This window comes from Notechis scutatus, chromosome 2 (assembly GCF_049901735.1).
Source record: "Notechis scutatus isolate UNSWTSFEM ecotype Mainland chromosome 2, rNotScu1.2, whole genome shotgun sequence".
NCBI classification, from domain to species: Eukaryota; Metazoa; Chordata; class Lepidosauria; order Squamata; family Elapidae; genus Notechis; species Notechis scutatus.
In genome coordinates this window covers 139,685,758-139,709,441 of record NC_142010.1, presented here as the reverse complement: position 1 = coordinate 139,709,441, position 23,684 = coordinate 139,685,758, and the positions used below count along the sequence as shown (strand labels likewise).

At 40.1% G+C, this 23,684-nt stretch overlaps 1 protein-coding gene across 2 annotated transcripts in view; it reads left to right on the top strand.

Annotated features, from left to right (window-relative positions):
- The window catches only part of ATF7 (activating transcription factor 7), a 123,193-nt gene that overhangs the window by 1,392 nt on the left and 98,117 nt on the right, over positions 1-23,684 (top strand). Inside the window, exon 1 of one of the 2 annotated variants that reach the window (XM_087956406.1) lies at positions 22,696-23,054. The exons of the other annotated variant lie outside the window; for it this stretch is intronic. The gene's annotated coding sequence lies outside the window, so the exon portion shown is untranslated. Of the gene's footprint in view, positions 1-22,695; positions 23,055-23,684 lie in introns of those variants that run through there. 2 annotated transcript variants of the gene reach the window in all.

Below are 23,684 nucleotides of genomic sequence, written 5' to 3'. Positions count from 1 at the left end.
AGAGATGGCTTCTCCTGCTGTTTTGCTTGTTTTCAACAGGCTGAAAGGGAGGAGTGTTGCTTATATTGCTGTAGGAGCCCCCCCTCCCCAAAGTGGTGCTACTCTGTTGGTATTAGTTCGCCTCCTAATAGCTGCATCTGCATCAATAACTCTTCTTCATCCCCATCAAATGAGAATTCCCATGTAAGAAAACGGCCTCACATTCTGTATTACTTGCAGAGTGATGCTCCTGCACTTGTTTAAGGGGATAGGATAAATGGCTAGGAGATAGCAAATGTTTGCTCACATGAACTGGTAGTCAAGAATTTTTGTTGTTGCAGAAAAATGCTGTAAATGAAAATCTTCTCTTTGGATTGTACAGCAGCTGAGTAGCTCCGTCCACCATGACAGGTGTCTTTTAAGCTTCTGCTTCTTATTTTTTCTTATAGAAAGGGGTAGGGCTAGCAAGAAAGTGGTGATCATTACTTTTTAAAAATAACACTCACCTGCCAACTTTGCATAGGGAGGAGGAAGTGATGTTTGTGTCCTGATATGTGCCAGTAAGGAAGTCTAATGGAATGGATAAACATGGTTGTGACAGCATAGAGTGTTGATGGTTGCTGCTTTGCAGTGTCAGCTAGTTAACTGAGAGTGACATTGGTACTACAAAGTTCTGTGGTCTTTGGCAGCAGCCCAGTGACACCAGCTAGAATCATAATGGAAAAGATAGTGTCCATTTGGGAACATTAATTCCATCTTTGTCAACCCTTGATTTGGGTGCAGACATTATTTTCTTTTAAGGAATATTGGAAGTAGATTATTCTTCCTGAATGGCTTTGCAAAAACTTATTTCACATCATCACCATTGTACTAAAGCACTAACTGCAGTTGTTTGGTTTGTTTATTTGAATCTAACTAAGACAGTGACAGGCTGGGTTGGAGCTAAAAATACTGTACAGATAGTCCTTGATTTATGACCACAAATGGGACCAGAATTTCCACTGCTAAGCCAGGTGGTTGTTAAGTGAGTTGTGCCAGTTTTCATGACCTTTTTTTGCTATGGTTGATAAGCAAATCACTTCACATGAATCATGAGGTAGTTTGGTGAATCTGGCTTCCACTGTTGAATTTGCTTGTCGGAAGCCAGCTGGGAAGGTTGCAAACAGTGATTATATGACCCTGGGATGGTGCAAACATTGTAAATACATGCCAGTTGCACCTGAATTTTGATCATATGACTCTGGAGATGCTGCCAGGGTCGTAAATGCAAGTCACTTTTTTCAGGGCTGTTGTAACTATGAACAGTAGCTAAATGAATAAGCCAAGTCAAAGACTATCTGTACAATCGTTGAAAATACATTTTAATATGCATAACTGATTTAACAACACCTTACAGTATACAATGATACTTTGTAAAAAAAATCCAAAATAATGCACATCGTCCCACTATCTTGCTTGAAAGTGCTTTTCATTTCAGGTGCCAGTAATTGCAGCTTGTTTTTAGAATAATACATGATATTTGTGTGGCTTATTTTAAAAACTCCAGGTGCTTCACACAGAATCGTAGTGACAACAGCAGTAGTGTAGGAAGATTTTCTAACCTGGTCTGAATAGCTATTAGGAAAATAAAGAATAGTGGTTTCCCTATAGCTGCATGGTCAACTTTCAGCAGAACAATGTTTGAAAAATTATGGATTTACATACTGACAGCCATTGAATTAACATTACTTTTTGTCTTGTAACTTTGTATGTTGGTGGTTATGTTAAACTGAACCTCCACATGGGAAAGCAAATAGTTAATAAAGAATAAAAATTGTCAAAATTGAGAAGTGTAATATTTTATATTAACATTGCGACATGTTCCTTTGCTGACTGAAGTTACATAAAGCAATTTGTAATCAATTCTAATTTAAACTATCCTTATCAACTATAGTGGCACAAAATCTTAAATTGTATAGTAGTGTTTCATCAGATGCTTGATCACTTGTTATGTCCTTGTAATGAAAATAAATATTTTGCTTCAAATAACTGAGAGATGGGCTTTGTAGGAATATTATTAAGCTGATCTTATATTTGCGAACTATGGAAGAAAGAGACACTCTGGCAGGGGAATGAAGAGATGATAGAAAAACAACAGGAAGGATTAGTATGATTAATTCCAACTTCATAATGTCTTACTCCTTGCAGAATTTTCAGATATTGGGATTTCTCAATTCTAGAATTGGAAAGGGAAATCAGATATTAAATTCTATCCTGATGCAAGGCCGTGTCCTTGACTATAGAGCAGGGGGTCCCCAACCACCGGTCCATGGACCGGTACCGGTCCGCGGAACAAGTCCTACTGGGCAGTTTTGGCGCCGCCATCTTTTGATGAAAGCTTCCGGTGAGCTTTTCCGGTAGAAAGCTCACCGGAAGCACTTTTTCATCAAAAAGATGGCGGCGCCCAGCTAATGCCGGTACCGGGCCGCGCCATAAAAAGGTTGGGGATACCGGGCCGCGGCATAAGAAAGGTTGGGGATCACTGCTATAGAGGACTAAAAGCTAAGAATTCTGTGATGCCCTATTGGCTATAGGTCTTAAGTATTAAGACCTGATATTAGCATATGTTGATTTAGTATATTGATGTCATGTCAGAGTTTTCTCACATTGCAGCATTGAATCTTGCTAAATCAAAGTGAAATTACTCAAAACTCATGAAAAATGCAGAATACAAAAAATATGATTTTATTCACGATGTTTCCTTTGTACTTAGCCACTTCTTTTGCTAAGAACTTCATAGAATAGCATTGTGATTTGACAGAGTTGTTTGAGAGCATAGGGTATAATGAGGCTGATAAATATATTGAACTGTTTTTGGGTAGAAATTAATATACTGCTTTCCTAACAAGTGTTAAGTAAGTTTTATTTGTGAATTAAGCATTGTAGATGTGTTGGTTAGGTGTGAGGATTTTAAAGTGTACTTTTATAAAGTTTTGTATTTCACCACAGTTCTGAACCTTTAATACAACAAAACAATGGGAATAATGGAAAAATTGTCCATTAAACCAAATATTGAATGGCACGTGTAAAATAATCAACCTGTTTTATTCCATTAGTCTAGTAAAGTGAAGTTTAGTAAATTAAAGGTTTACTACAGTAAATTCAACTTCTGATAACTGTGTGGACATATCCATGTTGCTGTATGAAAGTAGTTTCCTTTGCGTTCTTCCAGACCTTTAAAGTTATTTTTTACTGTGACTTATCATTATCTTCCCTAAGCTAAGTATCTTCTTAGTAGCTAGCTTTCCAGTTTCCAGAACTCCTAATAGCTGTATTTGCTGACAATTTTTTGAATAAAACATTTTTTTATTTTATGTATATCCTGCTTTCATTATTTTTACAAATAACTCAGGGAGATGAACATATGCAACATACCTTCCTTCTCCTATTTTCCTCACAACAACAACCCTGTGAAGTGACTTGGACTGAGAGAGGGACTGGCCCAAGATCACCCAGCTGGATTTCATAGCTAAGGCAGGACTTAAACTTATGGTATCACAGTTTCTATCCTGGGGCTTTAACCACTAGACCAAACTGGCTCTCTTATCCAGAAAGCGTTCAGGTAGGAAAATCCATGTTGCATCAACTGGGGAAAAAATCAGAAACCTTAGGATTTAAATTTTTGGTAACTGTATCTTGATATCAATATTTGTTCCACCTATCAAATATTTCTTATATTATGCATATACCAAGTTATGTAATGCTCATCTGGATGAATAAAAGACAATAAATAGCATTCGCTACTTATAGTCCACATAGTTATCCATAGCTTAGTAAGTAGAAAATATATATTTTATCAGGTAGGAATATCTAATTAAATAAGTTGTAGAGCAGTGGTAGTCAGCCTGGTCCCTACCCACCACTAGTGGGCGTTCCAGCTTTCATGGTGGGCGGAAGGGTTTTTGTCCTCTATAAATCACCATTACTGTGGAACTGGTGAGCGGTTAAAATTTTTTACTACTAACAGAGATACAAAAGTGGGCGGTGGGTATAAAAAGGTTGACTACCCCTGATGTAGAGCAAGGATCTTCAAACTTTGCAAGTTTGTGGGACTTCAACTTCCAGAATTCCTGATCAAACATGCCTAGAGGAGGGATTCTGGGAAGTCCACAAGTCTTAAAGCTGTCAAGTTTGAAGACCCCTGATGTAGAGATAGCTTTTTGACTGCCTTCTTCTGAAATCTTGTTTAATTTACCAGTCTAGCCTATAAGGGGGATGAGACCAAAATTGGTGACTTGCTTGAGTGCATAGATAGGGTAATATTGGAACTAGAGATTTTTGCAGCTCATATACTTGGCCTTTATTCTAAGCCAACTCTATCAAAATATAATTACTAAGCGCCAAAAAACTGCTAGTTTACTCATCTACTTTCGATCAGGAAAAAAAAAAATACTGTTACTCCATTGCCAGGTTACTTTTCCTTCACAGCCAATATGGAAGAGTAAGAATCCCCTTCCTTTTCTGCTAGTACAATAGCTAAGTTGGCCGACAAAGAAAGGACAAAGGTCTTAGTTCCTCTTTAATAGCCTGCTCACTTGTCTGGAGGAAGTTCTATGTGCTTTCCTGCTAACAATTCCTAATTCCCATTGGCAGCCAGGCGGTTAAATATACGGTAATTCCACATGACAAGCCCCAGACTTTGTGGCATTCAAACAAAAGTATAGTTAAAAAAAAACTATTGTTGACATCACAATAGTTAAAGACAAGTAGACTAGTAGAAAACTCTTGCATGTTTAGTGAATAAATGTATTTGGGTAATAACTGAATATGTATTGAAAATAAATCTGCTCATTCTTGTATCATAGAAGCCTGCAACATTTTATTTAAAACTTGAAAGACATGCTAATGGGGCTTATTTATACTTTATTAAGCCTTAACAAGAGAACAGTTATATGTTTCCTCCACATATTTACAATTATTTTGGCTCATAATAATGATTTAAATAAAAGCACTAGACTCGAAATTTGAAAGCCCAGATTACTCCAATTTATTCATGAATTATAAAATACAGTTTGGGATAGATTTGAAGTGTAGCCTTCCAATTTGAATTAATTTAAAAGCTTCAGGCTTTAATATATGCTATATGTTGGTAAAGCTTTAAGCAATCAAATCTGTAGACAAGTCTTTTTGCTGCCCTTCTACTCCAATCCATTATCCTCATGACTGAAAGAATTGGAAATTGCATAGAAAATTCTAATAAATGTGTATGTAGCTTTATTTGTTTGTACATAGGCAAGGATGAGGGACTTTCTTGTCTGCTTTACAGACTATGTTTTGTTATCCATAGGATGATCTTAGAGTTTCTGGTATAATATTATTTAGCTTTTTCCCCTAGTCTTTTTATTTACAAAGTAAGTAATAAGAATTTATAGGTAGTCCCTGAGTTATGATTGTAATGGACCCTGCCATTTTGATCAAAACTTGTGACAGCTGTAAAGTGGGTCAGTCATATGACCAACCTGATTTTATAGATCTTTTTTGTTGTGGTCATTAAACGAATGCCGCAGTTGTTAAGCAAACCAATGGTGCTGCTTTTGTAAAATGCAGTCACATGACTGGGATGTTGCAAATAGCCATATACCGGTATATGCAAGCTGGTTGCGGAGTGTGTAAAGTGCAGTTAACACGATCGTTCGTGTGTGTGTGTGTGACTGTTGGATCTTTGAATCCAGATTTAAGTCCGTCCCCCCCCCTCCAGGGAGATCTGTCAGAATTTTGAACAATCACAAATTGAGGATTATCTATATTACAAGAAGTAATAAGTAATCAGGATCTATTTATGGTTTTGGAAAACATGTGAGTGCCAATGTCATATACTGGGATTTTCAAATGCTTTTTTAAAATGAGAGTAAAAAAGGACATTTTCAGATACAAGAGTTCCTTTAATGACTGTTCAAAGTTACAACGGCACTGAAAAAAGCAACTTATGACTGTTTTTCACACTTACGACTGTTGCAGCATTCCCATGGTCATGTGATAAAAATCCAAATGTTTGGCAACTGATGGTTGCAGTGTCCTGAGGTCATGGGATCACCTTTTGTGACCTTTTAACAAGCAATGTCAATGGGGAAGCCCAATTCAAACAACCGTGTTACTAGCTAAACAACTGCAGTGATTAATTTAACAACTGTGGAAAGAAAGGTCATAAAATGGGGCAAAACTCAGTTAATAACTGTCTCACTTAACAACAGACATTTTGGGCTCAACTGTGCTTGTAAGTCAAGGGCTACCTATACTATCCTATTATCTTTGAGTTGGGCAGTAAAATTGGCAAAGAAATATTTCTCAATGAATGGTAGCTAGGGAAACCTCTTGTATCCTGTAATCTAAAAGAGTAGCACTGTCAAAAATGCTGCAAGCAATGACTGGCTGAAGCTGAAGTAGCCGATTTGCATGTTTCCAGTTTCCTCAGATTTTACTGGCAATAAGGGAAAGATGAATATGTATATAATTTTCAGTATCATTTTGCTTGAGGCATGTTTTTGATGCAGTTGTAGGATGCATGGCATTGTGAGAGGATTAGAATACACTTGCACATCATAGGTATAGGGTTAGAAGTAAAGTCCAAGAAGATAAATAGAGACTTTAAAAGTTTGAGATACTTTGGATTAAGTTCAACAATAAGCTATTTTCCATGTAATAAGAGCATGCCCCAAAGGAATTAAACATAAAACACTTTGTATGTCTATAATAAATTATATTCTCGTCCACCTATTTGTTTTCTTTTTGTTTTGGGTGCTTTCTCTCTTTTTCCTCCTGCCAATTGGCAGCTCTTTTTGAGATCAACTGTGAAATGGAAAACACATACATAAATATTTTAAATAAGTATTGGAATACTCTACTGACTAAATAGCTCAAAAGATTAGCACAATTCGTTTGAATGTTGTTTATAGCAAAGGTATTAAAAGAATTCGTTTGAATGTTGTTTATAGCAAAGATATTAAAAGAATATAGTAAATTCCTTCTCCCTCCCCTTCTAATTAGCCTGTATATAAAAAGGGTAAACTTGTTTTCTGACAGCATCAGATTCTTGCTTTTATATTTTAATGAGCTTATGCCATTATAAAGCTTACCTCAAAAATGCAATGTTTGGGAAACAAGTAGAGATTTAGTTACAGCAATCTATCAGCAAATCTCACTTGATTGCAGTACTCTAAACTTGTTTTTCAAAATGCCTTTTTAGGCACAACAATTGTGAGGAAACATTTAGGAAATTGGGGAACAGTCTGCAAGTAGCAAATGCTACAGTTTTGCTAAATCCCAGGAAGTCAACATTTCCTGAAATCTCAAGGACTCCCTTGGGAAATCATATTGAATACAGTCTCTATTCATATGCCATTTAGAAAACTATGGGCATAATCTGAGCTAACTTTTTAAGATTTAGTTTCCATCAAAAATGGTAGACCACAAAACCCATCATATCTAGCTACTTGCAGTGCATTACAGCCTGTGGAGTTTAGATGAGAATATTTGAGCAAAAAGGCCATTCTTTTTACTGGATGTACATATTGCTGTCTATGCAGAATCGCTGAATAATAAAATAAAAACAAGACAGAAAATTCAAAATTGTGCTCTATTATAAGCCTCTGCAAGACATTCAACTTCTGCAGCTGATGCTCCTCTTTTGATCTGTTCCTGAAAACTGCAAAGAATCCAACTTTTTAAAGAATCAAAGTGGCTCTTTTGAAGCTTTCCTGCAGCATTTGGGTTGAGTATGAATGCCCAGAGTGTACTTCTGCCAGGATTGGTGGCAAAGCTTTATACAAGCATGCCCAGAGGACCTTCAGAGGATTTCATAACAGCCATTCTGGCACTATGAATGGTTGGAGCATGAGGAATAGATCCAGTGGGTCATTTTGCTCCTCAAATGTTTTGCACAAGCTGTAGCAATGTTTGTTTACTGTGAGCACAAAGCTAAATAAATATTAGCATTCTGTAACAAGGTAGTGACCTCAAATTATCTTCAAGAGCATATAGAAATCATTGTAATAATACAAACAAAGTATGGATCAGTGTGGTCAAGTTACCTTCATCTGCAGGTAGTCTTCAACTTACGACCACAATTGAGCCCAAAATTTATGTTGTTGAGTGAGAAATTTGTTAAGTGAATTTTACCCCGTTTTATGATTTTTCATGCCACATTTGTTAAGTGAATCACTGCAGTTGTTAAATTAATAACACAGTTATTAGATGTATCTGGTTTCTCCATTGACTTTGATTGTCAGAAGATCGCAAAAGGTAATCATGTGGCCCTGGGACATTGCAACCGTCATACTGGTAAATGTGAGTCAGTTGCCAAGCATCCAAATTTTGATCGTGTGACCATGGGGATGCTGCAACAGTCACAAGTGTGAAAAATGGTCATGTCACTTTTTTCAGTGCCGTTGTAACTTTGAACAGTCACTAAATGAAGTGTTGTAAATCAAGGGCTAGCTGTAGTGCTTTAGTTGACAAACGACTCAGAACTGAAAACAGGCATGATTTACAACTGCAGGTCCTTTTTAATGACAAAGATGAATTCAAGTGTTCTGTGACATTACACATTGCTCCTTTTAATCCTTCTTAGAGCAAGTTGTCTTTTTACCTCCTGTATACGGAAACTATCCATCAACAGTGCCTCCTTAATTAAAGCCTTTATGTCTTCCAGTAACATGCCATATAATTTTTCCTTGGGACTTTATTGATATTTATTTTACTCTTTCTTCAATATCTTGCAGATATCCTTCTGCAGTATTTTGAAATTGTCATTTTCTTTATCAAGCTCTAGAGTAGGAGAGATTTAAATCTTGAGATCAAGATCAAGACCTTAAAAGGGTAATAGGTTTCTTGTTGGAATTTTGTGAATTTCTAGTTGCATTTCATTTGTTCTATAAGCAACAATTTGAAAGTGTTCAGAAAGAATAGTTTTAGTCTTGTTAATATGATTTTTATTAAAGATTTTCACAAAAACAAAAGATAGACATGAACTCATATATAGTAAGATTATGAAAAGACAAAAACGTGTGAAAAAGTTAAAAAAAATGATATAGATAGCAATGTCCTATCTTTACAGCAGTTACAAACAAATGTATTTACCTGTCCTCCTCCTTTAAAATTATATCATAATACACTTCTTCCCATATTGAACCCTTTTAATCAGCAAATCTATAAATCACAATTTCTTAGGAGTATTGTACTAACTAGGGTGCATTGAAATTTTAAGAATCTTTTCCATTTTGGTGTAACAATTTGAAATCAAGATTGTAGTGTAGAAAATGTAACTCTGCTTTTGATACATTTGTGAAAATAGTCCTTAGCAGAGCTAAATAGTACTCTACTACAGGGGTCCCCAACCACCGGGCCGCGGACCGGTACCGGGCCGTGGAGCACTCTCTACCGGGCCGCAAAGAATTTTTTTAAAAATGGCGGCTTTCTTCACCTTTGGTGAATGCTGCTGGGATCGGGATCAAGGACACAAATGAAAGAAGGGGAGGAGGAAGCAACGAAGCCTGTCCTTCTCTCTGGGTCAGCTCTCTCAGTCGCTCTCTCGCTCCTCCACCAGCCCAGGAAGAAACTGCTTCAAAGAAGGGGGTGGCGCCGCAGCGCTCCGAAGCACCCGTTTCTCCCCCCCGTCCGCCGCCCGCCCGCGGGTTTACCAGTGCTCCGTTCTGCCTGCCTGCCATGCCTGCCTGCCTTCGTTAATGGTTGAATCGGAACAGCTTCGGCTGAGTAAAAGAGGCGAATAGTTATTATTCTCAGCGAAGCTGCTCCCAAACAACAGAAACTAAGGCAGGCGGCAGGCAGGCGAAACGGACACTGTGATTTTTGGGGTGAAAAGGCGCTGAATAGCTGCGGCGACAGGAGCCCAGGCTGGTGGAGCAGCGAGCCGGAACCTCCTTCTCTTCTCTTCCCCCGGTCCTTGCAAAAATTTTCTGCTAAACGGTCCCTGGTACAAAAAAGGTTGGGGACCCCTGCTCTACTATATTTCTTAAAAGTATCTAAGCTTAAAATATTTACAGTGTATTAATTCACCAATAAGTGAATTGGATTGTAGCTGTAGCAGATACGGCAAAGAATGACAGTCATATTCAGTGTTTATATTACGTGGTCCATGATGACAGAAGAAAGCTAGCAAAGTGTTCATACACAACATAGTATAGTAAGGGTGAGCTGCAAAATTTTCTTGCAGAACTCCTGTAGGAGGAGATTAGAACTATTTGTGATCCTTTTAGACAGCAGATTCAAAATCTGTAAGTGGAAATCTTTCAAACTCAATTCATATTTTTTTTAGTTTGCTTATGTTCATTAATCTTATATGATGGATAACATTCTCTATCAAACATGTAGAAATGTCACACAATGTTGCAATCTTCTATGAGCTCTCTGAAACGTTTGTGCAGTTGCTGAAATCTTATACATGAGAACCCTGAAATTTTGAGAGGTTTTACCTGACAGTAATTTCAACTACATTTTACTTTTCAAGGTGTAGCTTAGATTGGGAGCGTCTCTTGATAATATTTGTCATGCCTTGTAGCCTGGAGTAGCCCAAGATAAATAGTAATATGTCTAACATTTTAATGAATCATATTTTAGAAGTTTGGCTTACTCATTTGTTCCAGATCCAGTCAGGTACTAGACCAATATGATGCCCCAGATTCCAACATGTAGTTATAGTAAAGGAAAAGTAGTTTGTTTTGTTTCTCCCTAAGAATGTTATATTACTTTGTAGTAATATTGAGCAGTTAAAGTATAAATAGTAGTGATGTATTTACATATCTTTTGTAGTAGAATTTTCCCCAGTCATCCAGAGACTCAGTTTCTTGAAACAGAACTGTTCTATTGAGGCAATACAATAATTAAAACAGGACACAGCAACTAATATCTTCATTATTAAACAGTCTGCTGCACCTTATGGCAGAATATATGCTGGAACCAATCCAGGTTCCCCCCCCCCCCCAACTTGGAACATTCTATTTTGTTGCAAAGTAGAAGTTCTTTGGTAAGAAGCATATTGGCCAGGGGTGGGCTTCAAAAATTTCAGCATCTGGTTCTCTGCCTGGTTGCTGGATGGACGTGGCCATGTTGGGTGTGGACTAGTCGGCCTCCTGGACCAAGGCAGGGGGGCATTTTTGCCCTCCCTGGGCTCTGGAGGCCCTCCGGAGGCCAGAAACGGGCCCATTTTCAGACTTCCAGAACTTCCAGGAAGCCTGTTTTTTGTCCTCCACGGACTCCAGAGGCTTTCCTCGAGCCTTTGGGAAGGTGAAAATGGCCTCCCTCAAGTTCCGGAGGCTGGAAACTGGTCCGTTTTTGGACTTCCAGAACTTCTGGGAGGCCCATTTTTCACCCACCCTGAGCCTCTGTACGGGCCTTGCACTTACCTCGCATCCAAAACGGACCACGTGGGTGGGGCGGGATGGACAGGACCAGCCAGGGGTGGGATTTGGCAGTTCACCAAACTGGCCATAACATTAGCTACTGTAGCAGCCCACCCCTGATATTGGCTAAAAAAATGGTACAAGATAGATGACTTAGAATATTGTGATTCTTTAGTATTCTGAAATTTGTTTTTAATATTTTGATTAACATAATGTAACTATGTTTAAGAGGCTCCATATGACTTCCTACTCCGGGCTTCACCATTAAATTGTCATTGGAAGAATATGTCTTTTCACCAAAAGAAAAATCTTACTTTCATTTTTAGTAATTATTTATTTGATTTTATTAGTGCAAGCCATGATTTGGGTTGATGTTCAAGTTGGCTTTACATAATAAGCCATAATAAGAATTATATAATTTTGGCTTGATAAACAATCATTGTTATTTGTAAACTATGCTTTATGACTTAGGTTTTTATGCAGAACAGTGTAGCACACTTGTACAATATATAATAATAATATACAGTATATTACTATTATGTATGTATGTATGTATGTATGTATGTATGTATGTATGTATATATAGTATTCAGCTTTGTTCGGGCATATACATATATAATATATACATATATACATATATATATATATATACATATATACATATATACATATATATATATATATATATATATATATATATATATATATATATATATATATATATATATATATATATATATATATATATTCTTAAGTTTTCATGGGTACTTACATGTATGGTATTCAGCTTTGTTTGGGTATTTTCCCATGTCATTATAGTTGTGCTTTTAAAGTTGTAGCAACGTTTCGGCAGAATCTCATCTGTCATCATCAGGCTTCTGTATTGTGTTCATCTAATATAATAGTCTAGCAACTTTAGGAATCAAGTGTAATTTAATTTGAGTTAGCCTAGGTTGTTTTAATTGTTTTTAACTGTTATGTTATATCTCATTCATAGTCCTTAGTTTAGATAGGTGGCTATAGAAACCAAACAAACATCAGATTTTCTTCCTTGTTGCTTTAGTGAGACCAAATTTTTATTTTTACATAAACATTCATATACAGAGCAAAGGAATCTCTCTCTCTCTCAGTCCAACTCACCTCACACAGTTGTTGTTGTGGGTGGAAATATTAAAGTATGTTGGATATGTTTGCCACCTTGAGTTATTTGTAAAAATGGTGGAATACAAATGTGTGTTTTTACATACATATGTACATACGTACGTATGTATGTATGTATTGAATCTTGAAGTTACATTTTATTCATACTTTTTACATCAAAATAAATACATATTCTGCCCAACCTGGAAATGAGCTAAGAAGATATGTTGCAGGTGCCTTGATAAAAAGCATATGTATGAGAACATTATTAGTGCTTATTAGTGACCTAATTATTAGTGAAATTCATTTACAGAAATAATCGATGGATGGATTATCCATCAAGCCATCAATCACTTTCAACTGCTAGCTATCGCATAGAAATATTTTCTCCATGATAGCCCATCACCACTGTAACTGCTGGTGGTCCAACTTGCTGCTGGTGCTCCTCTTTTCTTTCTTTCCACCTTTCCCATCATTAGAGCACCCCTGCCACAATGAGAAAACACAGCAGGGCTTGAGGCAGGAATAGGTAGAAATGTATTGGAGAAAATAGATTGCAAAAAGTATATTGGTCAGCATGCATACAAATATATTAATATATAGAGTTTATGCAAATTTTTCTTTACAAGAACATTTTTTTTTTTGCTTTTATACCTTTATAATTATTTTCTTATTCTTTACTGTAATCCTTCCCATGCCAAGATGCTTTTTTAGTTGTGCTGCATTTTAATGAAGAATGTTAAAATATTTCTAGAAAATGTTACTGCATTGTGTGAAGCGACCCTGATAACCTGAGATGCAGGTTTTTAAAGAAATAGACACTGGTTTCTTGATCATTATTCTGCTTGGGAATTTTGCAGCTTAAATTGGCAGATCTGTGCTAACAGTCTGCCGATCTGCTAAAAAATAAGAAAGAATCCTTATGCCGACAAAACAATATTTTTGGAATGTTTGCAAGATATTTTAGAAATGATAAGAATGTTTTTGATCTCAAATTCAAATTCTGCTCAATCTTTAGAACGATTTAGTAGCAGAGATTTCTCATTTCCTCTTTTTTCCAAATGTATTCTTCTGGAAATTCCTTGGATAACTCTTGGGGAGTTATAGGAAAGAGACAAAAGCCAAGTTTTGCACAGGAGAGGGAGTGCTTCTGTAGTTCTCCATTCTAATTACAGCCATTTGTGCTTTAATTACCCATGCTGTTCTGATATATTAACTGCCCAGTAGTGAGATTTAGGATCAGAGCCAAGAGATAGCAAACCCCTTTTTGTGGGCTTCTGCTACATCCAGTTTTGTCACCACAATATAAAAAAGATGTTGAGACTCTGGAATGAATGCAGAGGAAGAGCCACAAAACATGATTAGGGGGCTGGAGACTAAACTATACAATAAACTGTCGGGGGAACTGTGAACATCTAGTCGAACAAAGAGAAGGATTGGGGAGATGATAGCAGTCTTCCAATATTTGAGGGGCTGTCCCAGAGAGGTGGGGTCTACCTATCCTCCCAAAACTGTGAGGGCAAAACAAGTAACAGATGGAAGCTTATCAAGGAGAGATTCAAGAGAAATTTCCTGTCAGTGAGAGCAGTTAATCAATGGAACAGTTTGACTCTAGAAGTTTTGAGCGCTCCAACATTGGAAGTTTTTAAGAAGAGATTGGAAAGTCATTTGTCTGGAACGGTGTAAGGTCTCCTGCTTGAGTAGGAGGAGGTTGGACTACTAGAAGACCTCCAAGATCTCTTCTGACTCTGATATTTTTTAGTGTAGCTGCTCATATTTTTTCTGTGCACTTATTAGTCTACTATGTATTTTCCATTTTGTTTTTTGTGTGTCGGCATTAGTACAAGTAGTCCTGGACTCTCAACTATTCATTTAGCAACTGTTTGAAATTATAATAGCACCGAAAACAGTGACCCACAACCAGTCCTCTCACTTAACAACTCTAATAGCGCCCAGTCCTAACACAACTCTCATATAGCATTCCCATGGCCACACAATTAAAATTCTGGTATTTGACGACTGGCTTGTATTTATAATAGTTGCAGCATCCTGGGATCATGTGATGACCATTTGTGACTTTCCCAGCCGGCACCCAACAAGCAAAGTCAAAGGGAAAACTGAATTACCTTAATGACTGCATGATTCATTTAGCAACTGCCATGACTTGTTTAACAGCTGTGGCAAAAAAAAACAGTCATAAAATCAGGCACAACTTATTTAAGAACCGCCTTGCCTAGTAATGGAAAACGTGAGATACATGCTTGATTCCTCCCAGTTTAACTACTTTTGGTCAATATATTCTCCAGTATGCATCAGAAAGTTCAGTAAGCATGGGAGCAATGTGTTTCCTCTGAAACATTGTCAAGGAGTGATGTGTTTTTGGAACAGTTTCAAAGCACAGATTTCCTTCACTTTTTTGGCTAGGGAGATTTTGCTGCTTCGGCAAGATGAGTTGTGTCTACATACAATGTTCTTGGAAGCAAAGAACTAAAGGTTCTTTTTAATGACTTATTGCAACCACTGCTTTATTGGGTTGGTTAGGAACTGTACGGTTTTCAGGATGTTGACTTAGATTTTTTTTTCTTACAGAAGCATATGCCATAGCATGTGACATAGTAAGAAAGTACCCATTGACATACAACTTAATTTTAGTAAATTGAGTGGTCATCTTGGCATTTTACTTTGTGTACTTTTATAAAACCAGTTTGTTGTGCCTTGAATTTTGGATAAAATTCGCAACTCATATATTGAGCTGACTTCTTTGTACCATGGCTCTGTAGTTTGCTTATGCTAGAGTTTTAGCCTCCCAAACTCCCAGCATGCCTTACAAATAACAGGTAAGAAAATCCTTGTCTTCAGGCTTACACCATAAAAGCACAATATGAAACAAAAAGAAATGAAAGAAGAAACAAAAATTGTAAATGGGACACTTTTGCAAACAATTAGTGTTAATAAGTGATTCAGTTAACCTATTTATTTTTTATTGCCTTTTTTTGGACTGGTTGAAATATACATACTTGTTCATTTATTTACATGTTTGTCACATGTACATATTTATCCTTAGATAAATGTAATGGTTGTGATAGAGAATATATGTGATGGTTGACATCAACCAATAGACCTAAAGCAATGAAGGAATTATAAAATATGCCTTTACATGGAACATGATTCTCAGAAAACAAAAAGAATATCTTTAAGGTATATTAAAGTTGACTTAGAGTTGTATTTTATTGGGTGGGCCAGTTTTTATTTTCTGAGAATCATGTTCCATGTAAAGGCATACTAAAGAGAAAGATTGCTTGTGGGAATGCTTTGGACTACTATAAATCCTCTTCCTCATCAAGAACAGGCAGAAAAATGGTCTTCATTATATATCAATTCTCCTCCATGCTGCATCGAGAGCCCAGGATGGGTTGATTCCTTCCTATGACGTCATTTAGCTGAGTCTGTACTAAGATATAAAAGCCAGACCCCAGAAGTTACCCCAGCTTTTGACTCAGCTCCTTTCAGTCAGTAGCTGTGTCTCTGAAAGCGTTCTGTTAGTTAGCACTCACCAGCGATCTTCAGTACCTTTTTTGCTCGCTTCAAGCAGCTTCCAGGATCTGGACAGCTGCTCTTCCAGGAGAGCCAGGGCTCTCTCTCTCCTGCAACGTTGGGAGCAGCGTTGCCAGAGCGCTGTTCAGGCAAGTTGGGCAGCGTCTGTAGACCTCCGGTTTGAGCGGTCTAAAAAGCGATCGGCAAACCGATAACAGCATCAGCCAGCTGATCGTGTGCCAGAGGCTGCCCTTTCCTTTGCTGACTTCGCTCGGGGCTCTTTATAGCCTAAGGAGTGATTCTTCGATCTCGGATCCTGTTTCCCATACTCAGTGGCCATCTTGGATTGAAGCCTTCCACCACGAGGTGAGCGGCCATATTGTAAGCCCGGGGGCCATTTATACCCTAAGGGGCTTAATAGAAAATTTACAAACAGTTTCTTTCCATCGCAAGAGCCTTTTATTCTACAATGGAGCAAGATAAGGATCAGGCAGAGCTTTCCCCACCAGTGGAGCAGTCTCTTAAGTCCAATAAGAGAAAAAGACGTAGGCAACACACCCAATCGGTCCAGAGGGAGGTGGCTGCTAAAATCAGAGCTGAGGCTCTAGCCCCTAAGAAGGCAACTCAGGCTGAGTTGAGGGCAGAAAAGCGCAGACATGCAGCCCTAGAGAGGCAGTTCAACAGAACTATTCAACAGAAGGGAGTGCAATTACAGCAGGTTTCAGATGATACTCGTGGGCCCCAGCCAAGCCCTCCCAGGGGAGGAGAAGTTATCTTGAGCCTTTCCATCCTCCATCCTGGTCTCCTGAGGCTTTTGCAGTACAATATGATCCTCAGGATCTCAGCAGATTTGGGCCTTATTTCCAACAGGCTTCTGGGCCCTATGCTCCTCCCCCTCCCTCCAGGCCTCAAACCTCTCCTCAATCTAGGCCTGAAGCCACCTTCACTCCCACAGCAACGGGCCTTCTGCCTCTGCCTTTGAGCATAGACCAGGGAATATCCAAGATGTTGTCTCATTGGCCATTAGGCAGGGATTGGCTGAAGGCTTCAAGCAAATTCTTCGACCTCTGGAAAGGGCTTAGGCCCTTCTCCATTCTCAATCTACAAGTTCCCTGCCTCATCACCCTGATTTAGGGCGAGACCTTTGACCAAAATCTTTCAGAGGAAGAGGACTCTCGCCCAGAGCAGACATCCTCTGCATTGGTCTTCAATCCTTCTCTCTTCAGGCCATTACTCAGCAAGGCCTTGGTCACTGCCAAGCTGTCACCAGAGGAAATGGCTCCCGAGCCACAAGGAAATCCCTCAAGCCAGGGAGACACACTCTTCTCCAAGCCTGTAGTGTATGCAGGGGTTTTGCTTTCTCCCACTTTGCTCCTGGACATGGTCATGGAACAGTGCGCTTCCCCTTCGGCAAGTCCTCGCCCATCTTCTCTGGATAAGCGTTTCTACAACGTCAGCGCAGCCCTGGACAATGCCCTGGCAGTGCCTTCTGTTGACATTCCGGTGCTGCATGGGCTGTTCGGCCTTCAACAGCAGCATCCTTTTTTCACAAGGGCATCCATACGGTGGCTGCACCAGCTCCAGATTAGATTGCCTACATCTGACCTTCGGTCTCACCAAGACCTTAATAAGATTATCGCAGCGGCGGAATTCACTGCAGATGCCACTCTCAATTCCGCCAAATTTGCATCTAGGGCCAAGGCATTTCAGTAGCAGCAAGAAGACTGTTATGGCTCAGAAATTGGCAGGCGGAGTCACATCGTAAATGGAAGCTGGCTTCAGTTCCATTCGCGGGTGATAAGCTTTTTGGCGATGCTCTGGAACCTTATTGCATCGAAACCAGAGATAAATGTAAGATTCTCTCTTCCTCTGGGAAGAGAGCCAACTATCGCCCAGCTCCTTATCGCCCTCCTGCCTTCCCCCAGTCTCAGAGTCCATGCTCCCATCGCCAAGACCAACGTGCGGAAACATCTGGCAGGCAACAACCTTCTACTGGTAAACACCCCTTTCGGGGGGTGGGGGGTCGTTCCTTCCGTCGCTCTAAGTAATCCCTTGTTCTCCCCACCCATCGGAGGTCACTTAGCCTTCTTTGCCTCCAAATGGGAGGAGTCAACGACGGATGCCTGTGTCCTCTGCACTATTAGGTCAGGATTACAATTGGACTTCCTAATGCCACCCCCAAAAGGGGGAAAAATTGTGGTTTTTTTGAGCTGGCCTGTCTCTCGGGACATTTCAAGGCAAGACCTCATGAAACAGGCCATTCAACACCTTCTTGAAATCCGAGCTATTCAACCTGTTCCCCCTTCTCAACGGGGAGGTGGGCTTTACTCTCGCCTTTTCATCGTTCCCAAAGCCTCAGGGGTGGTGGCAAACCATCCTGGATCTAAAAATTCTCAACCAATTAAAATGCAGACTCTGCATTCTATTTTAGAGAGCATTCGGGAGGGTGATCTGCTCTCTTCCATTGATCTCATGGAGCCTTCCTCCACATCCCCTTTTGGCCTCATCATCACCAGTTTCTCCGTTTCTGTTATCAGAATACCCATTACCAGTATCGAGCACTTCCCTTCAGCCTCTCATCGGCTTCAAGGGTCTTCACAAAGGTTCTGGCGGCATTGATGGCATCTCTGCATTCTGTTCCAGTGAGGATCCAAGCTACGGGGACAACATTTTGATTCTGTCCTCCTCCATCCATGCAGCCCATTGGGATCCTCAAATTACCCTGTCATATCTCCAGAGCCATCGATTTTTCCATTCCTGTCCACTCCAATGGTTCCTGCTTCCCTACCAACGAACAGGAACCAGCCTCTCATCCATCAAGGTCCTGCTCCCACCACAAATCCAGAGATCTCTCAATTGGTGGCGTTCCTTGTTAATCTGGAAGGGACTCCCTTTCAGGGTCCCAAACAGGCTAGTGATAATCACCGATGCCAGCCTCCTGGGTTGGGGGTCCCATATGCAGGGCCAGATAGCTCAGGACTTTGGTCCAGGTCAGAGCTGGCCCTTCCCATAAATTGGCTAAAGCTCAGAGCCATTTTTCTAGCTCTCAAGCATTTCAGGCACTCAGTTCTAGTCCTTATGGATAACATGGCTGCCATAGCTCATGTCAATTGGCAAGGGGGGACGAGGTCCAGAGCCCTCATGGGAGAGGCGCTAGGGTTGGTGTTATGGGCAGAGAAACACCTGTTGTCAATCTTGGCGGACCACATCTCTGGGATCGACAACTCCCAGGCTGACTGGCTCAGCAGGAGCCTAGTCGACCAGGCAGAATGGTCCATTCCTCCGTCTCTATTCAGGGACCTTTTCCTCAGATTCAGAACGCCGGAGGTGGATCTCTTCTCCACTCCTCAAATCGCCCAGGTCACCAGATTCTTCACCAGGTTTCCTTGCCAGGGAGCTAAGGGGACCAATGCTGTTTGGTGCAGATGTCCCAAAAGTCTCCTCTATGCCTTTCCCCCACTTCCCATCATTCCGGCAGTAATTCAGAAGATGTTGGAGGAACGAGTGGAGCTCCTCCTCCTGACACCCTATTGGCCAAGGATGCCCTGGTTTGTGGACCTGGTCAACCTATCGGGGGCTTCTCCTTGGAGGATCCCAGCCCATCTAACCTCCCTTCATCAGGGGATTCTGATCCACCCGGAGCCCCTGTGGCTCAAGCTGACCATGTGGCACTTGGGCGGCAGCAGCTAGGGGTGGCTGATCTTCCTGAAAGGGTCATCATCACTATCCTGGCATCTCGCAAACCTTCTACAAGGCGCATCTATGATGCCACCTAGAAGGCTCTTCCCAGGGGTTCCTTGGGGAGGGTCTCTCTCCTGCTTCAGCCCAGTTGGCAGAGGTTCTTAGATTCCTTCAGCATGATTTATAGAAAGGTTTGGCCCCCAACACCTTACGCAGGCAGGTTGAGGCCCTCTCCTCGGTTCTTTCATGGGGTTCGCTTCCTTCCTTATCCCATCACCCTTCAGTCAGGAAGTTTTTTTGAAAGGGGGACTTCCAACCTGCACCCCCGGTGGTTCACAGGTATCCTTCCTGGGATCTTCATGAGGTCCTTAATGCCCTTACGAAGCCCCCCTTTGAACCCATTAGAACATTGTCTCTCCGTTTCCTGACTGTAGTGTTCCCCATTTCCATCACTTCAGCCAGGTGGGTATCTGAGCTTGCTGCTCTTTCTATCAGACAGGACCTTTGTTCCTTTCACGATGATACGGTTGTCCTCAGTCTGGACCCCTCATTTCTTCCAAAGGTTAACACCTGTTCCACAGGTTCCAGGACATTATGTTGCCTGGCTTCTGCCCCCTCCCGCACCATGACTTAGAGCAGCAGTGGCACTCGCTAGACGTAGGAAGGGCTCTTAGAATATACATTAAGTGCACTTCCTCCTTCAGGAAGTCAGAAGCCATGTTTGTTTCCTTTTCCCTTCTCACTTGGGGCACAAGGCCTCTTCTCCTACTATTAGCAGGTGGGTCAGATCTTGCATTGAGCAGGCCTACAAAGCTGCGGCCTTCCAGTTCCTCGAAGTCTGATGGCGCACTCTACCAGAAACGCGGCCACTTCGGCTGCCTGGGCGACCCAAGTACCCTTGGAGGAGATCTGTCATACGGCCACGTGGACATCTCCGTCTCCTTTCATCAGACACTACCATCTGGATGCCTTTGCCTTGGCAACTTCAGCCTTCGGCAGACGGGTGCTTCAACGAGTGGTTCAACAGTCTGTGTGATGAGCCGAACGAGGACCCGCCCGTGGACATGCAAGCTTTGGTATGTCCCATCCCGGGCTCTCGATGCAGCATGGAGGAGAATGGGCATTGGTAGAAGTTACCCTGAACGCCCTTTCTATCTATGCTGCGAGAGAGCCCAGCCCCTCCCTTGATTCGTCTGGAGAGGATAAGTCATATTTCTGTATTCATTTTGTGCTTTCAGAGACACCTTTCAGTCTGTCAAGTATCTTTGCCAAAGCTGGGGTCTCTCCCGGGGTCTGGCTTTTATATCTTTGTACAGACTCAGCTAAATGACATCATAGGAAGGAGTCAACCCATCCTGGGCTCTCTCGCAGCATAGATAGAAAGGGCGTTCAGGGTAACTTCTACCAATGCCCATTCTGGTAAGCTAGTTACATTTATTATGTCAATAACAAATTACAGGAAACTATGGGACGTGGATTGCAGTTTTTGCAAGGGTCCATAGTGGCAAAGAGCAGTGCCTTAAATCTGTTAATATAAGATGCCTCCGAGTTTAAACACTGGGAAAGATAATTATACAGGTGCTAGTCAAGAGTGATTTTTGTTACTGAGCGTGAGAAATGAAACTGCTTTTCAGACACAGATCTTTTTTATTTCAGGCATACAAAGTAGTTAGCAGTCTCATGCTCAAGGCAGGGGAAGATACTTGAAAGAAGCATTTATAACATTCTCCCTTTAACTGTTATTAAAATCTATATTAAGAAACACTGGATCTAATGGATGGAAATATACGAGCTTGAAGTTTTAAATGGGATTTCTGACAACTGGCAACCATTTGGAGTGCATCATGATGTCTCATAGTGAGTGGGATAAGTTGCTCTTGGCTAATTGAAAAGCTATTCTTCAAAAGATTGGCTTCATGAGGGATCTGTGGGTCATGCCTGGGCCTATAATTGATGCAGCAGTTGAAGTTCATTTCGTTCTTTACACCTCACAATTGTCCTTATTTTCACATTTGTTTTTATTGGAATTTTAAAAAAAAACTTTTTCCATACTGTAAGATGCGACATTGGGTCGAAAACCATATTTAAACCTTACATTTGGTTTCTTTTTGAAAGTGTTTTTGAAGTGCAGGGTACTGAATTTTCTTGGAGTTTGTCTTCCTAAAGTGGTGGCAGGGTGAAAAGGCAAATCAGTACGCATGGTTGAAGTGTCAATTCCTCAGATTTTTCTTCTCATTGGTTTTGCTCATCTGTCAGCCTATCTCTTTCCAATATTGATAGTGCCTTAGTTAAGGTGGATCAGTTCCTGAATGTAAAGTAGAGTATTTTATTTTATATTATACGTTATACATACTATTATATGTGCATACTATTATATATGTATATGTGTGTGTGTGTGTGTGTGTGTGGTTCGAATCCCTAGCACTGCATAACAGAGTGAGCTCCTGTTACTTGTCCCAACTTCTGCCAACCTAGCAGTTCGAAAGCATGTAAAAATGCAAATAGAAAAATAGGGACCACTTTGGTGGGAATGTAACAGCGTTCCATGCGCCTTTGGTGTTTACTCATGCCGGCCTCATGACCATGGAGACGTCTTCAGACAGTGCTGGCTCTTCAGTTTTGTAACGGAGATGAGCACCACCCCCTAGACCTGGAAACAACTAGCATGTATGTGCAAGGGGAACCTTTACCTTTACTATATACTTATGTGGTTTATAAATATTATGAATCAAGAAACATCCCCAATCAGTACATAAAATATATTTATAGGAAGCATCCTTTTGACTGAATTTTTGATGGATTAAGTGTGATCTTTGTCAACCAATCGATGACAGACATGTGCACAGACAGTTGTGAAAACACGCAAGGACAATTCTCAATATAAATAGGCAGTGGATCATGTTTCTTCTCAAATGGATGACAAATATAGATTAAGATGTGTTGAGCCTTTAAAGGTGTTCGGTTTTTATTTGAGTCCTATGGGGTGGTGGTGGTACTGTAGTTTCCTTTTTATGCGTTGTTCAAATTTCAGAACGTTTTCTTATCCATCTTTCCTATGACTGAGCGGTCTAGTTTTGGAAATAATTCTGCCAGTGCTCATTAATCAATTTTTTTTATGTTGCTGTTGTTATCCTCTACCTTTTGGAAGACATACGGAAGTGAGCTCTTTCTTATGTTTGGGTAATATTGCTGATTTTTTTGTGTATAATCCATCTTTAGAATGCAATCAATTATGGAAAAAACCTGAGTCGATTATTTCAGCTGTAATTTCCAAAATTACTTCATCAGAGAGAAAAGAAAAAGAGCCTAATGAAAGCCTTATGAGAGGTATGTGTTTCTTCTTTGCTTCAGCCTCTGCATCATCTCCTGAATATGTAAACAAATTGCTTATGAGCGTGATGTTTTCTAGGACATATAATTAGCCCAGGGCCCCATTCCATCTCAGGAACTTTTTTATTTTTCACCCCAGTTTTTAAAATTTGAAATGTGACTTAGTCGCCAAACATTTGGTTTACTGGAATTTTAAATTTAATTGTTCAAGTTTTAAGGATTAGTTCAATGCTTTTTTTCTCCTCACTGAAGTCTGGCATGGTCTTCTACTCCCAGATGTCCATAGGGAGTCTGGCCAGAGTCCCTCTAGAACAAACCCACACCAGTATTCATCTACCCCCCCTGGGGGAGAAGAGAGATCAAGAACCCCTATGTTGAGGCTTCCCAACTGAATCAAATTGCAAGAGTATTGTACTTATTGTATTGTAATTATTTTTAAATGTTTTATGATTTTTTGCTGCCCAGAGACACTTGCTTGAGATGGGCAGATGTAGAAGTTGAATAAATAAATAAACAAATACAATCATTTAGATTGCAGTTAGATATACCTACTCACCTGGAGATTGGGTAGGGCCATCTTATTAGCCTTTAAGACAATATCAAAAACCATACAGAGTATTTTAACAT